Source organism: Ictidomys tridecemlineatus, chromosome 4 (genome assembly GCF_052094955.1).
Source record: "Ictidomys tridecemlineatus isolate mIctTri1 chromosome 4, mIctTri1.hap1, whole genome shotgun sequence".
NCBI lineage: Eukaryota > Metazoa > Chordata > Mammalia > Rodentia > Sciuridae > Ictidomys > Ictidomys tridecemlineatus.
The window spans coordinates 84,799,787-84,818,037 of record NC_135480.1 but is presented as its reverse complement, the minus strand read 5'-3'; the positions used below and the strand labels follow the sequence as shown (position 1 = coordinate 84,818,037).

The following is an 18,251-nucleotide window of genomic DNA, read 5'->3' as shown; positions in this document are numbered from 1 at the left end:
ATAATTAAAATCAGGCCTGAAATAAATGAAATTGGCAAAAAATGAAACAATTGGAAGAATTGACAAAACAAAAAGTTAGTTCTTTGAAAAAATAAAAAAATGACAAACCCTTAGCCATACAAAAGAAGAGAAGGAGAGAGAAATTACTAACATCCATGATTAAAAAGAAAATATCATAACAGACACTACAGAAATACAGAAGATATTTAAAAATTATTTTGAAATCTTGTACTCCAATAAAATAAAAAAATATAGAAAGAATTGACAAATTTCTAGGGCCATATGGTTTGGTCAAATTGAATTATGATGATATACACCATTAAACAGCTCAATTTCAAACCATGAAATAGAAGACACCATCAGAAGCCTACCAATGAAGAAAAGCCCAGGACTGGATGTAACAGCCATGTTCTATAAGACTTTTAAAGAAGAACTTATACCAATACTCTTCAATTTATTTCAGGAAGTAGAAAAAGAGGGAGCAGTTCCAAACTCATTCTGTGAGGCCAATATCACCCTGATTCCAAAACCAGGCAAAGACGCATAACAAGAAAAAAAAAAACCTTCAGACTAATATCTCTAATGAAAATAGATACAATAAATGTAATTCATCACATCAATAGACAGGATATAATACGATCCTGATATATTCCTATCTTTATAATATAAAGATAGGAATAATACGATCATCTCAATAGATGCAGAAAAAGCATTTAACAAAATACAACACCCCTCATGTTCAAACAGTAGAAAAACTAGACATAACAGGAACATATCTCCACATTGTAAAAGATATCTATGCTATGCCCCAGGCCAACATCATTCTAAATGGAGAAAAATTCATAGCATTTCCTCTAAAAACTGGAATAAGTCAGAGATGCCCTCTTTCACCATTTCTATTTAACATAGTTCTTAAAACACTGGACAAAGCAATTAGAGAGTAAAAAGAAATTAAAGGAATATACAGATAGGAAAAGAAAAACTCAAGTTAGCACTATTTGTCTGTAATATAATTCTATACCCAGAAGACCCAAAAATTCCACCAGAAAATTTTTAGAACTGGTAAATGAATTCAACAAAGTAGCAGGATACAAAATCAACACCCATAAAACAAAGGCATTTTGTTTTATATCAGTGACAAATCCTCTCAAAGGTAACAACAACAACAAAAAACTACCCCATTTATAATAGCCTCAAAACAAACAAACAAAGAAACAAACAAATAAATAAAATGCTTAGGAAACAACCAAACAAAAGAGGCGAAAGACTTCTACAATGAAAACTACAGAACATTAAAGAAATAAATTACATAAGACCTTAGAAGATAGAAAGATCTATATTTTACTTGGACATATAGAATTAATATTGTCAAAATGACCATACTACCAAAAGCATTATACAGATTTAATGCAATCCCAATCAAAATCCCAATGACTTTCCTCATATAAATAAAAAAAGCAGTCATGAAATTTATCTGGAAAAATTAGAGATACAGAATAGATAAAACAATCCTTAGCAAGAATAGTGAAGCAGGTGGCTTCACTATACTAGACCTTAAACTGTACTACTGAGCAATAGTAACAAAAAAAGCATGGTATTGGCACCAAAAAGACTGATAGACTAATGGTACAGAATAGATGACACAGAGACTAACCCATATAATTACAGTTATCTTATATTAGATAAAAGTGCCCAAAACACAAATTGGAGAAAAGATAGCCTCTTCAACAAATGGTGCTGGTAAAACTGGGAATGTATATGCAACAAAATGAAATTAAACCCCTATCTCTCACCATATAGAAAACTCAATTCAAAGTGGATCAAGGACCTAGGAATTAAACCAGAGACCTTGCATCTAATAGAAGAAAAAGTAAGCCCAAATCTTCATTGTATCGAATTAGGCCTTTAATTCCTTAGTAAGACTCCTATAGCACAAGAATTAAAATAAAGAATTAATAACTGGGATGGATTCGACTAAAAAGCTTCTCTGCTAAAGAAACAATCAGTAAGGTGACTCAAGAGCCTACATCTGGGAGCAAATTTTTACCACTTGCACATAAAATAGAACACTAATCTCTATGGTATGTAAAGAACTCCAAAAACTAAACACCAAAAAATCAAATAACTCAATCAATAAATGGGCATAGGCATTGAATAGACATTTCTCAGAAGGTGGTACACAATCATTCAACAAATATATGAAAAAATGTTTAACATCTCTAGCAATTAGAGAAATATAAATCAAAAGTACTCTATGATTTCATCTCACTTCAGTCAGAATGGCAACTATTTAGAATACAAACAATATTAAGTGTTGGCAAGGATATGGCTAAAAAGGCACCCTCATACATTTCTGGTAGGACTGCAACATAGTGCAGCCAATATGGAAAGCAGTATGGAGATTCCTTCAAAATCTTGGAAAGGAATCACCTTTTTACCCAGCTTACCCACTCCTAGGTCTGTATCCAAAGGACTTAAAAGCAGCATATTACAGGAACACTGCCACATCAATATTTATTACAGCCCAGTTCACAATAGCTAAACTGTGGAACCAAGTTAGATGCCCTTCATTAGATGAATGCATAAAAATTGTGTCATATGTACACAATGAAATATTACTCAGCAATAAAAGAGAATAAAATCATATCATTTTTAGGTAAATGGTGGAGTTGGAGAATATAAAGCTAAGGGAAGTTAGCCAATCCCAAGAAACCAAATACTAAATGTTTTGTCTGATATAATGTAGGTTGATTTATAGTGGGGTTGGGAGGGGGAGCATGGGAAGATTAGAGGAACTCTAGGTAGGGCAAAGGGGAGGGAGGGGAAGTGAGGGAACTAGGAGGTAAAAAAAGATGGTGGAATCAGATGAACATCATTATCCAAGTACATGTATGTAGACATGAATGGTGTGAATATACTATGTATAAAATCAGAGATATGCAAATTGTACTCTATATGTGTAATATGAATTGTAATGCATTCTGCTGCTATATACAACAAATTAGAATAAAAAAAATTAAAAAAGAGATGATAGTGCTGCTCAAAGAAATCTATGGATTCAGAGCAAAGCTTATCAAAATCCAGTGGCACTTTCCTTTTCAGAAATAGAAAATTCCAACCCCAAATGCATATCCAATCTCAGAAAACTCTGAGTAGCAAAAACAATATTGAAAAAGAGGAATGAAACTGGAGGACTCATGCTTTCTGATTTGAAATTTATAACAAGCCATAGTAATCAAAATGGTGTGATACTAGCATAAGGCAGACAAAAAAAAAACAAAAGAATTGACTAGATGCGCAAGAAATGAGCATTCATAAATATGGTCAATTTATTTTCCACATAGTGCCAAAGCATTCATGGAAAGGACAGTCTTTGCAACAATGATAACTGAATATTCACAAATAAAAGGACTTCATAGAGCCTTCCCTATGCTATGTGCAAAAATTAACTCAAAATGTATAAAACATATAAAGTAATAGCTAAACCTACAAATGTCTAAAAGAAAACACAGGAAAATCTTCATAACTTTAGATTTGTCGATTTCTCAGTTAGTTTTTGGCTATGACACCTAAAGCATAGGCAAAAAAAAAAAAAGACTTGAATTCATTAAAATTAAAAACTTCTCCACCTTAAGGACACTGTCAGGATTGAAAATACAGAATGGAAAAAAATATTTGCAAATCATACATCTAGTAAGACATTTTTATTATTCAGAATATATAAAGAATCTGTAACTCATAACAATGAAACAGTCTAACTCAAAATGGGCAAAGGACTTGAATAGACATGTCTCTGAAGAAAATAGGCTAAAGACAAATAAGCATATGAAAAGATGCTCAGAATCACTAATCATTAGGGAAATGTAAATCAAACCACTGTGAGATCTCACTTCATGCCTATTAGCATGGCTATTATTAAAAAATAAATTAAAAAAAACCCTACAAAATCACAAAACATGGCTGGGAAAAAAAGTTAGGAACACTTTTAATTCTTTATAAATGAATATATATTCTAATAAATTAATTTAATAAATTTGTATAATATATTTATGGTTATCAGCACAAAGAAATGAAAAATGTTTCAAGAGATAAAAATGCTAATTATCCTGATTTGATCATTATATGCTATATATGAGTGTCAAATTTTCATATTGTATCCCCAAAAAACATGTATTATCATAGGTCAAAATAAAAAGATTAAAAAATAGAAAATAAACCATGCTAAAGATCAAAGTCCCCAAACATATATAGATAAATAACCTATATGTGCGCTCTCTTGCTCTCTCTCTCTCTCTCTCTGTGTGTGTGTGTGTGTGTGTGTGTGTGTGTGTGTGTGTGTTTACTGTAAATGATTGATGAAAAACATCTAAAAATCAAACAATAACAGAAACTTAGTGTTTCTGTTTGGAATAGTGAAAATTGTGGAAATAATTATGGTGGACATATAACATTGTAAAAGAATTTAATGCCACTGAATTGTACATGTAAGATGACTAAAATTATATATTTATATTATAAATATTTGACCATACACATACAAAAAGAAATGGGTGATATGTGATTCCGATAAGTGTGTACAAAATGGCAAATCTTTAAATATACCATTCACATATAGAAATCCCACAAAGAATGTAACTTCAAATATAAATGTCATAAACTTTCAGAAGATTGTTTGAAATAAGAAATTGGAACTCTTGTATACTGATGCTGAAGATGTACATGATTGTTAGGGTCTGTAAACAAGTCAAGATGGTGCCTGGCATTTTGCCAGGGGGAGTGGTTTGTAAAGTAACGACAGCGAGCCATTAAGTGTGGAGATTCCTTATTGGTTGACTGCTGTATCTAGTTTATGTTAATTAAGATAAGCTGTGTGTAATGTATATATACCCCTCCGGTCCTACAATAAACGGCTCCCACTCCTGCTGTATCAAACTACACAAGTTGCTCGTCATCCCCTGGTTATTTTGCTGCAGCCGGACTGCGGCACATGATTTCCAATGGTACATCACTGTGCAAAACAATTTGATGGTTACTAACAATTTTAAACATAGAGTTACCATATAATCTAGCAATTTTATTCTGAGGCATGAACCAAGAAGGATTAAAAGCAAGAGCCTCAAAATTAGTTGTATACCAGTGTTCATAGCAGCATTATTTATAATAGCACAAATGCAGAAATATCCCACATGTCCATCAGTGGATTAATGGATAAATAAAATCTGATAAATATGTACAATGCAATGTTTTTGTATGTGTATGATCAAATACTCATAACATAAATATGTCATTTTAGTCATCTTACATGTACAGTTCAGTCACATTAAGTTCTTTCACAACATTGTATATCCACCATAATTATTTACAGCATGTTCACTATTCCAAACAGAAACTCTTAAGTTTCTTTTATTGTTTGATTTTTTAATGTATTCCATTATTCATTTAATCTAGTATACACACACACACACGCACACACACACAATGCCATAGATTATTTATATTTACCTATATATGTTTGGGGACCTTGATCTTTAACTTTGTTTATTTTCTATTTTTCAATTTGTTTCTTTTGACCAATAATTGTACATGTTTTGGTGGATACAATATGAAAAGGTTGTTCAGTCCTTAACAAAAAAAAAACTGATACGGAAGATATTGATATGATCAAACCATGGGTAAAATTATTTTTTGAGTGCTGTGTTACATAGCAGATTCTATAATAGGCGTGTATGCTTACTTAAAAACCGACACTGAATAATGGGTAGAAGTTAGAAGAATTTTGAAGTGAATTCTAGAAAAAATGCTTAATTGGTATGAACTGAATATGAGGATGATTCTTATGAGGTCCTAAAAGAAGAGAGCTGAAGAGAAAGTCTCATTCATTTTAGAGATTACATAAGTGGTTGTGAACAGAAGGTTGACAAAAATATGTAAGTAACAGCAATTTTGATGAGGCCTCAAATGGAAATGAGTGTGTTACTAGAAACTGAAGGAAAAGTGATTCTTGTTACAAAGTGACAAAGAATTTAATGGAATTGTGTTTGTTTTCTAGTGATTTGTGGAAGACAGAACTGAGCCATGAATTAATATATTGATGGAAGACATTTCTAACCAAAGTCTTGAAGCTATGTCATGGTTTATCTTAATTGCTTATTCATAAAATGAGAGAAGAGAGAAGTGAACTAAAGATGGCAACTATAACACAAGGAAAACATAAATTTGGAAAATTCTAAGCCTGGCTACATTGAAAGAATAAAAGTGTGCTGAGAATAGAACAGAAAGGATGTGGCCAAGGAAAACTTGGATAAGATGTGGTGCTACTCATCAAGAAAAGGGGGAATGACCTCAATGGCATTCTGAAGAGCAGTGGGCTGCAATTTCAATTAGAAGCTCACAGTGCCAAGGACTGGGACTAGACCTCTTGTCTGTGCTTTGGGTACAGCACCGGCGGGCCTAGGAGCAGTGAAGGCGCATGGACACTCCAGGAAGGCCTGAAAGGTAGTCATGGGCAGAGCCTGTGCATTTCCATTTTTGCTGGTGTACAATCATAATAGCTTTGGGAGCATGGCTGCCTCCATATATTTTTCAGAGGTTGTCCTGTAGAGCCTTGGGGCCCAGGCAGAAAACTGCATGTGTATAGGGCAACTCGTAGCTCTTGCTAGGGAAATACCCAGAACAGAAGTGGGGGCAGGGACCCCCAAGAGCTTAGAATGGTGGATTAGCAGTATGTCTTGACAGCCTTGGAGAGCCATGGACATTTTACTCCAACATGCGAGAGCTGCTGGTGCCTGAGCTACAACCAGCGAAGTCGTGAGGAGGGACTGCAGAGCTGTGGGGGTCCAACCCACCCCATCTGTCTGGAAGGTGGAACATGAAATTGAAGCTTATTCTCTAGCTTTAAGATTCAACATTTTTCACCCTGTTTGGTTTACACATACTTGGTATCACAGTTATGACTTTTCTTCCTATTTCTCCTTTTTGAAAGGGAATATTTGTCCAATATTAATACCATTACTATATTTTGAAAAAGATTTGTTTGATTTCACAGTTTTGCAGCTGGAAAGGAATTTGGGCAAGAATGAATCAAACCTTGATTCTAATTATGTCAGATTAGATGACAAATGAGACTTTGGACTTCACAGTTTTGAACTGATACCAGGATAAGTTAAGACTTTTGTAGCAATGGGATGGAACAAATGTATTTTACATGTGAGAAAGAAGAACTTTGGGGGCTAGTGGTAGAAGACTATGGTCTGAATGTTTGTGTCCCTCCAAAATCTGTATGTTGAAATCTAAACTTCAAATGATGATATTAAGAAGTGGGGTCTGGGAGGTGATTAGGTCATGAGGAATCTTCCTCATAATTGGGATTTGTGCCTTATGAAAGGGCTGAAGGGAGTCTCTAGGACACCTTCAACTCTTTTCCCATTTGAGGACATACGGAGAAGGTGCCATTAGTCACTGAATCTGCCTGAGCCTTTGTCTTGAATTTCCCAGTCTCCAGAAAGGTGAACAATAAATTTGTACAATCTATAAATTATCCAGTCTAAGACATTTTGATATAGAATGAAGAATGGATTAAGATAAAGGAGTATTATTTCTGCTAACGATCTGGAATGAAGAGAAGTTAAATAATTTGACTACACTTACACAGCTATTATGTGACAGAGTCCAGGCTCTTCTCCATGGTTGGCTCCTCATGTTGTATCTAGATAACCACTTCCATCCCTCCTCTTACTGCCTGAGCACTTCATAATTTGAAGTGTATAAATAACTCATTTTGTTGAGTTTCTTATTTTAAACATATTTTATATGCTAGTTTGTTTCATCCTCATGATTCTGTAACTTAATTTTAATTTTTTTATAGATATGAAAATTGGTGAGGTTTACCACTTATCAATCTCTATCATGATAAGACAGAAAGTTCAGGACACCACTTCACTGTAGTGAAGAAATGACAACTGCTGTCTTTAAAGTGAGACTGTTCTAGTTCAATCCTGGCTCCACTGACTTACTTGCTAGCTATAATGGGCAAGTTAATTAACCAATTAGTCCTTTCATTTGCAAAATAGAGATGAGCAAAATACTTTCACTGTATGATTTATATGAGGATAAAATGGTACTAATGTAAAGAGTTTCCATCAGTGTCTGGCACAGGCTAACACATATTAACTACTAGATTTTTGTCTTAATCTTTGCTACCTGAGACAAAACTTCCATCCCACTTTTTGGGGGGCTTTATAATTTGTTAATCAGCCTCTCATCATTGTGATGAAATACTCAGTCAAAGGAGAAAAGATTTATCTTGGTTCATGGTTTCAAATGTTTCAGTCTGTGGTCAGCTGGCTCGATTTCTATGGGACTGTGGTGAGGCAGAATATCATCACAGAAGGACATAGCAGAGCTAACCTTATGGTAGCCAGTAAGTAGAGAGTGTGAAAAAAAGAAGGAGAGAGAGAGCAGGGTGGTGGTGGTGGTGGTGGTAAATGGTCACCTGAAGACACAGTCCCCAATACATGCCCCCAAGACCCCTCTCTGAGTTTCTTCCACTTCCCAATAATCCATGCATCTATGAGTCCATCAGTGGATTACTGTACTGATAAGGTTAGATCCCTCATGATCCAATGACTTCCTCAAAGCCCCACCACTGACTACTGCTGCACTGGGGACCAAGCCTTCAACACATGAGACTTTGCGGGGTATTCCAAATCCAAACAACAACAAATATAAACCTGTGGTTCAGAGTATGTTTAATGACTGACAATCTCCGGTTATTTCACATATATTATACTGTATATTTTAAGTAGATTATATATGCATGTATTTATGTTACATACACACAATAAACATAAAATAAATATAAATACATACATTTCAGATACAATCTAAATATATGTGTGTATTTCCATTAGAAAACATATTTCTGAATATAAAAAAACATTTTATTTTTTACACTGCAATTTGCAGTTAAGAAACTGTACAACACTTTAAAATGGGAAAACTTGTGTAATCAATATTGGAAATTACTTCAATTGAATTAGCTTTAAACTTTTGAAATAAAAAAATAAAATTTAAAGAGAGCATTTTACTTTATACTTTATATCTGCATTTCATGTTACTTCTGAAATGCAGATATAGAAGATTAATTTAAAACCAAGTTAGGAATCTAATTATTTCTGGAATCAAAACCTGCCAAATGAGAAAACTCAGTTACTTTAATAATAATTCCTTTAATTTGACCGACTAAATTATAATTCCAATTTTTTCCTTATATTCTCATGAACATTTGTCAAATATGGGTTTCTTTTTTCATAAACTAAACTAAAACACATCATTATATTTATTAAAAACTTAATTACTTTGAAATTATTATTAAGTCAAACATATCCTAAAAAGTTGACAGAACCATGAACAGATTTCTTCCAGCTACATGTTTAAAAAATAATATCATTTCCCTCACACTGTGGAAGCTTAAAATGCTTGTTGATGATGTTGGAGAAAGTTGTTCATGAGAGGAAGGACTGTTAATATCCTATTAATAAGAATGCAAAAATGCAGGCTTGGAATAGTAATATTGACTGAACAATCTTGAACATGCTACATAATAAACTTCTTTCTATCCCAATTTTGTCACTTATAAACAATAGGTTGTAGTTTTCATCTTATGTGGTTAAATTCTGAGTGTCACATAGTAAATGTTTAGTAAAGATAGACTTTTATGATTAGATTGATATGCTTATGTATTTTTGGTCAAATTTTGGAAATGTATTTGTTTAAAAATTTTATAATATCAGAAATCCTATAAGCCACACAGATTTCTTTTGGTTAGGGCATATTATCTAATGAAAAGAAAATACATCAATATTAAAACTATGTGAAAATAACATATTTGGAACCATGTGGAGAATGATATATTAAAGACTATATTATGAGTCACTGTCTAAAAAGTGATAGACACATGATAGTGACGTAATTTACACTTAACACAGGAAACCTCATTAATGATACTAAGTCACTGAAGAAAACAACTTTTCATAATTTTTCTCATATTTATCTCATCACAGTTGTCAATATACTCTATATTTTTCAGATCATAGTCCTGACCCCCAGCTTTCACATGCATCAGAGAGAAAGACTCTATAGTTCTGTTCTTTACAAATCTAGTGCAGTTTTTGAGTATCTATGTCTATAAGTTCAGACACTGGTTACAATGCAGGTCTTGTGCATTAAAATTATTTTCTGTCTGTCTGTCTGTCTGTCTGTCTCTCTCTCTCTCTCTCTCTCTCTCTCTCTCTCTCTCTCTCTCTCTTTTCCTTATGTAGAACTTGTGCTAGAAATATTTCCCAAAGCACAGGTTTCATTTTGCTATACTTTAGTTAATTCATTAGTATTTTAACATAAATTTATTCAGTGCTTGGTACCAAATTATATGCTCTCCAGACTGAGGATATACTATAGAAACAAGACACAATTATTGACCACATGGAACATTTTTAGTACTGGAGAAAGCATATGTAGACAATTTTATATATAGCCAACTCTTTTGCTGCTGTGAGCAAAAGATCTGATAAGATTAATTGGAGAGGGACAAGTTTATTTGGGGGCTCATGGTTTTATAGGTCTCAGTCCATAGATGTCAGACTTCATTCCCCAGAGCTCAAGGTAAGACAGAACATAAGGGTGGAAAGATATGGTGAAAGAAAGTGGCTCAAGACATGATACCAAAAAGGGGGACAGGGAGAGGAAAGGATAGGAGAAGAAGAGAGAGAGAATGCATGCTCCAGTCTCTAGGGACAAAATATAAACCCTAAAGACATACCCAAATGGCCTACCTCCTCCATCTATCTTACCTATCTACAGTAACCACCCAATTAATCTCTATCAGAGCATTATGCACTGATTAGGTTCAGTCTTACATAACTGAATCATTTTACCCATTATTGCATTGTCTCATACATGATCTATTGGTGGACACTTCATATATAAATTGCAAAATATGAATAATATGCATATGTAAATTATATATATACTACATATATAAAACCATACATACACACACACAAACACACTTACATATCATGTGAAGAAAATAATCTATATTAATCTTGGAGGGAATTAAGAATTATGCTAATTATTGCAACATACTGAGAAAGGGCTCATCTGAGGAGCTAAACTTTCATCAGAGATTTAAATGAGTTGAATGAGAAAACCATATAATACTATTGGGGTCATTCTAGAAAAAGAAAATACAATCTTAATGACTCTGGGAAATATGCATTTAAGAGACAGCATGTAGGCCTGTATGTGTATAGTACCTTAGAAAAAGCAGTCAGAGGTAGGAAGGAAAGATAACAAGAGGAAAGGATGGAAAGATAACAAGAACCTATAAATCATGAGTGACCTGTGGGTCATGGTAATGAAAATTGTATATTATTTTGTGTGATTTACAAATATGGTATCATTTTGAACAGGGAAATTTATAATCAAGCTTATATTTTAAAAGAATCACTTTTAATGTTCTAAGATGAATAGAGAGGTCAAAGGTATAGACCATGGACACCAGTAAGGTGATTGCTACAGTTGAGAGGAGAATGCTATTTTGGACATAGTAAAAAAGTATACAATATCATCATATTGTGAAATATGCTAAAGTTATGATGAAAAAATTTGCTTGTGCATTGCATATGGTTTTTATGGCAAAAGAGTTATCACATTTGGAAAAATTCTTCTCAGGTACAGGATCATAGAAAAGTTAGCCTGTATTTATGTTATCTTAAGTTGCCTTTCATAAATTTTTAAAATGCACTAACCCTTTTGCAGTTTCCATTTTAATCTTTAAATCTAGCCTATAAGAATTTCTTCAAAAACTTTGGGCCTATCTAGAAACCCTGGGACTCTACTTGATGTTCATCTATACCCAGAACACATTCAAGCGTACCATAAAATAGAAACCTGGTGGTAGAGTATACTGTATTTCAGAGGGTCATTAATGAACTGCAAACACTCATGCCTGTATGTGATCATGTACACACATAAATATATTAAATAAGCAATTGCTTTACCAAAGGGATATAGTTGTAGAATGAGTAAAATCTGATCGATTAATTATCCCTATGAAACCTTCAGGAATGAGAGTTAATAACAGAATATTAATACTATTATATACTGATATAAAATATACTACTGTTGCTATAAATAGTATTGATGTATATAGTATATTAATTTGGATAATCTTTTTGATTGATAGAATGTAATACTAACAAATGGATCAAAAAGTACATAGCCATCAATCAATGAAACAACTGAAGATCACTTTTCACACGATTTAAAGATCTATTTTTTAAATAGTAATTTATAAATAAGAATATAATAATCATTGTCTTTAAAAATTCCAATAATAGATTCAGATTGGTGGTAAAATTGAACAGGTATGATGTAGGTAATCAAACAAGGTTAATTTATTGAAAGGTAAATACACAAAGTTAGCAGAACAAGGATATATAACAATAGAGGAATTAACCACATTCTCCAGTTACAGATTCCAGTGGTTCTCACTAGTGGAAACTAGAGTTGTAGATGATGAGTGAGTGAGGTTCCTCTCTTCTGACATAACCTTCACCTCCCAAGGTTAAATCTAAACATGATTCAATCCTTTTGGGATATATGCTAAAGACATAGCAACTATATTTTGTGTATCCCACTGGCCTTAGAATTACAAAAAAAAAATATGACTTCTAAATACACTAAAATGAATGCATAAATGAGAAAAAAATCACCATTCACTACCTTTAGCCTTTCCAAATAATAATGGTGGAAATGCACACATAAAATTGATTTTGTGGAACTAGAACATGGGTCAGGTAGCAAACATTCTTGGAGTCATTTTATCTTGCAAAGATTTTATATTTTACTATTAGAACATAAATAAATATAAAGTAATTTTTTATTCTTTTGAAAAAAGTCATCAAAGATTTTATAAAACATATGATTTATATGGGATCAAGGCAAAAATTAACAGAGTGGGTTTGTGCTTCCACCCCACCCCATATAACAATTATTTCCAATAAGCAAAGGCACTGATGAAGAGAAATACCAAGATATGACCTTATATGCTATCCTTATTTCTATGGTTGCAAATGCTTATAGGGGATGCTTAAGTTTACTGGGGGATAGGTATCAAGTGCTGGTAATGGCAGAGAAAGAATAAGTTTTTATAGTCCAGATATTTATAGTCTAGATCTCAGATATCAGATATCTGTGATATGATAGAGAGCCTGAGGTGGCTCACCTGATCAGCAAAGGTAGTGGCCACCTCTACATAGTGACAGAGTCAAGGAAATGCATTATAAATTGGATCAGGTCCTAACAGTTGGCAAGCAAGGATGAGGATGATGTTGAAAAGTGGCATCTCAACACCAAAGATCAGCAAATGGACTACAGCCTTCTCCTCTTTTCATCACCATGAAGTATGTAAGGTTTCACTGTTCCCAGCCAGTCTTGGAAAGGAGTAGAGGAAGAAAATGGGAATGATGCTCTATTTTGAACTTCTATGAACTCACCAAATGCATACTCCTACAAAAATAGTGAAAAATATACGAGATTTAGGCATGGTGGAGCATGCCTATAATCCCAGCAGCTAGGAAGGCTGAGGCAGAAGGACTGAGAGTTCAAATCCAGCTTCAGCAAAAGCAAGGCACTAAGCAACTCAGTAAGACCCTTTTTCTAAATGAAATAAAAAATATGGGTGGGGATTTGGCTCAGTGGCTGAATGCCCCTGAGTTCAATCCTGGGCTTCCCCACTTATAAAAGTAAATGAGAATAATTTTTATTTAGCAAATTTTTGTTTGTTGGTTTTTGTTTTATTTTGTATTCCTGGTCCAGACTTCAGGAACAGAGGTTCCAAAGCAATATGAAATCAGTAAGAGAATTAAAAAAACTAAAATTTTGTTGTATATGTCTTGTTATGATTAAATATCTGTCTTCCTGCATAACTTATTATTGCTATCATGTAAATGATGAGAAGTAAGTCAGAAAAATAAATTTATTATGGAGAAGGAACGAAATGGCAAAAGCCATTTCAGCTATACTGATACTCTCAAAATACCCGTCTGTGCATGAGACAGCCAATTTAAAGAACAAAATACTTCAGCTCTAACAGTCATCCTAAATAGATAACATTTATTTCCAGAATGTCTTTTCAATACTGCATGGTTACTCTGCAGCTTTTCAGGAAGCAGGCTCTGTGGCAACACAAAGGGCTCTGCCACAGGTTCCTCAGATCTATTCATATTCTAGATACTCACACAGCTATTATGCACAAATCTGACACACACACACTGAACAATTCTGAACTTCCTCATTTTGAATAATGCTAGGAATTTCATGACTGGGTCCATGCTTCACACAGCACGTATCTCTCTCTATTAAGAACATTTGTCCTGTAACATCATTAGCTAATGCCTGGTTAGAGATCCCTTGGCAGATGCCTAATCTATTTGGCAGAAGAATACCAGTGATGATAACCTCAGTAACATTGAACTCCATATTCTTAAACTGGACTACACAGTTCATCATTGGAGAAACAGGAATGTTTCTTCCAATTTGGGAAGCCAGTCAAGGAGAGAAATACAGGAATGATTATGGTTGTGCTTTTACTTGTGTATACCATAACTTATTTCAGAAAATACTGATGCTCAGGTGTTTTACATGTTCATTATAGTAACACTAAAATTAAATTCAGAAGAAAAAAAACAGGGAGTGTGTACTACAAAACTTTGATGATGATGATGTTGATTTTTAGCTTTTCCATCCCTTAGACCCTGCACAGACAGGCTTACCAGGAAACAGTGTCAAACTCTCTGATCAGTTTTCAAATGGATCCTATAACTCTTACATTACAATCTTTTGATTAGTTAGATAATTATGCTAAACACTTAGTAGAGCACTAGGTTTCATCTAGTATTAGTATATAATGAAGTTCAATAACTGCTAGTATAACAGCAAGTTAAAGTAGAACTCTTCTTGCCTTGTTTTCAGGAGAGAACATAAAAAAACAAATGGGAATGACTACATATAAACAGAGATAACCATGGGAAATAATTTCTTTACAGCAAAAATGGACCAAAGTTGCATAATTTTCCTAGACTGTGCAGCCTGGCATTTATTTTTCCTTTTTGTTTTTTTATTGGTTCTTTTTAGTTATACATAACATTAGGACTCATTTTTACATAATTTAAAAAGTATGGAATGAAAGCCAGACTGCCTGGTGTTGCCTTACAACTTGGCAAAGAGTTATCAGGAGTAGTGAGCAGAGTTTAGTGGAAAGACACTGGCAGGGTGGCAGTACAAATTGGCCAAGTGATTATCTAGAATAAATAAATTTATCTTAAGAGTTATGTAGGGGGAGTAATCTTAAGAAATTGTGAACAAGGGAAGGGGATAAAAGTCTAAAGAACACTAAAAATTACAATGAAATCAAGATGTGGAATAAAATATATGCTAAGCACTGAACTCAGCACTAGCTCATGGCATCACTCTCAAATAATATCCGTTTTAGACTTTGTGTCTCCACCTGTTTTCCACTTCATATTTGGAAGAGATAAGGCTAACCAAATAGGTAGAGGAATTGAAAAGGCATAAAATGAGAAATTATGGAAAAACATTAAACATCCTTTGTCACTGTTGCCTACTTTGAGTAGACTCTTCCTAAAGAGAAAAAGAAGTTTAGTTATTATAAAATGCTAACTATTTTCATTGCCTAAATAAGAATGTTTTTTTGGTTTTTAAGAAAGTCATTGGGTATTACCACAGAAAGTTTTCTCATAATGACTATCTAGATAGATAGTGTGTTTCTAGAATAAATAAATTCTGAATAAATTCTGAGTTACCATAGTATTTGAATGCCATATTCAAATACTCTGGCATTGCCACTGTTCTCATTTTTTTCTACCATAGATGACATTAAAAATTAATATACAAGTAATCATACAGTATATACTCTTGTGACTAAGATTTCTTTAATGTAGCATAATATTTTAGAGATTCACTCAGGCTGCTACATGGCTAATAATTTGTTGCTCCTCATTGTTGAGTAGTGGCTTCTGTGTAAGTGTATCTCAATCCATTTAACCACTCACCTTTAATGGACATCATGACATTTTTTAGATTTAGGCTATGATAAACCTGCTATGGTTGTTTTTACATCATTTTGTGCTCGTCTTTTTTAACATGGATAAATACCTAGGAGTAGAATTGCTGGGTCATGAAGCAGGCATATATTTAGTTTTATACAAAACTCTAAGCACAGTTTTATAGGAAACTGTAGGCACACTCCCAGAACTCTATCTCCATTTTCTAGGCATTACATCATTATATATTCCCACAATAATTAATGAGAAAGCTGTATTATCTAAAAACTTTGCCAACGTTTGATGTTGTCAGTTCTTATTTATTATTTTGTAATTTTAGGCATTCTGGTGGGTGCATGGAGACAATCAGAATATATATATATATATTTTTTTTCACACAAGTATATATGTGTGTATATATGTGCATATATCTCTCTGTCTCTCTATCTCTCTCTCTCCATATATATTTGTATCCCCCCTTTCTACATATATAAGTACCTTTCCTTTTCCTCTTTATAATATTCTTAAGAATTAAAAATAAAATTTAAGGGAAGGAAAAACACATTGATCACCCAGACTAGAATACCTAATAGTGAAAGTGATTTATGACATTAAATATAAACACTCATAATTACTTCTAGGAAACAATTTACCATCAAAATTCAGTGAATGATCTTAAAATACCTTCACAATTTAATCTGAAAAATAATATTCTTCCTCACTTCTTTTTTTTTAAACCATCTAAAACCTTCATTCTATCTTTCCCCATCTAAACCAAAAGGATATCATTTTGTTCACATTAGATGGTCCACATTCTGAGAGATCAGGGATAGAAGGCTGATTGATTATTCCAGAATAATAGCTTCCAGAAGAGAGATGTATTCTTGTTTTATCACATGCCTATCCAATAACACATCCGTTAATTCCATTACCTAAAATGTCACCATATCCCACTTTTAAATGAAGTTATTGCAGGTTTTCTGGTTGGTTTTATTTAATTCTCTGTAAAACTTGTTCCACAAGGGAGTAAAGTTCCCCTTCACTAGCATCTCCAGATGGCCTCAACCAGACCTGCTGCCATTCCAAGTGTTCAATTCCCTCAAATAATCCATTACACCATGGTGTATCTATAATAAATAAAGGTTAAAAGATCAAAGAAACAAGACCATATGCCCACACATGTTGTATGTACCTTGGCAATGGGAATGTAGGGACTGATTCAAATTGTATGCTGCTTGCCAAAAAAATGGATCAAACCTAGAGAAGAAAACAAAACAAAACATATGGGCCAGGGAGAAAAACTGCTGTTCCCTTAAGAGTAATGGGAAGAAGAATGACCAATTCACCAACCTCTCTGCCAAATCTGTTCCCTGAGTGCTAGAAAAATAAATCTTCAGCATGACTATAGAGGATTATTGAAAATATTTGTGTTTCTCAAAAGCATTTACATTCATCCCACTGTTTCAATGGGGTTTAGTTCTAGGATATGCCCCCCCCCACTCTATTACAAATACCAAAATATGACAATGCTTCAATCCCTGATATAAGATGACATTATTTGTCTATAACCTACACATATCCTCATTTATATTTTAAATCATCTCTAGACATTTTCTAATACCTAATAAAGTATGCATGCTATGTAAATAGTCGTACTGTATTATTTAGGAGACAATGAAAAGATATACAATCTAAACATGTTCTGTATAGATGAATTTTGGTTTTTTCAGTACAGGGGATCGAACATAGACCCTTGCATGTTCTAGGTCAGTGCTGTCCCTCTGAGCCACACCCTCAGTCCTTTCTGAATATTTTTTGATTCAGGTTGAAACCATGGATATGGAACTCATGAATACAGAGTCAAATTATGTTTAATTTCATCAGGAAAGCCTCCCTGTGTTATGATCTTATTTCAAATGCTATCTTTCACCTGACCATTTTGGCTGCCATCCCACTCCCAGAACTCTCTTTCCATTTTCTTTTCTTTATGGTCTTATCACCTTCTAATAATCATATAGTTCATTTATTTGTTTGTGCATTTGTTGGGCCTCACTTACTAGGACATAAATTGTGTGATGTCAGGGATTTCAGTTTTCTTGTTTGGTTCATTTGCACCTGCTGCTGAAC

General features: G+C 33.5%; 1 protein-coding gene across 3 annotated transcripts in view; it reads right to left on the bottom strand.

Annotated features, from left to right (window-relative positions):
* Cntn5 (contactin 5) overlaps window positions 1-18,251 on the bottom strand; it is a 1,189,809-nt gene that overhangs the window by 884,329 nt on the left and 287,229 nt on the right. The gene's annotated exons all lie outside the window — the stretch shown is intronic.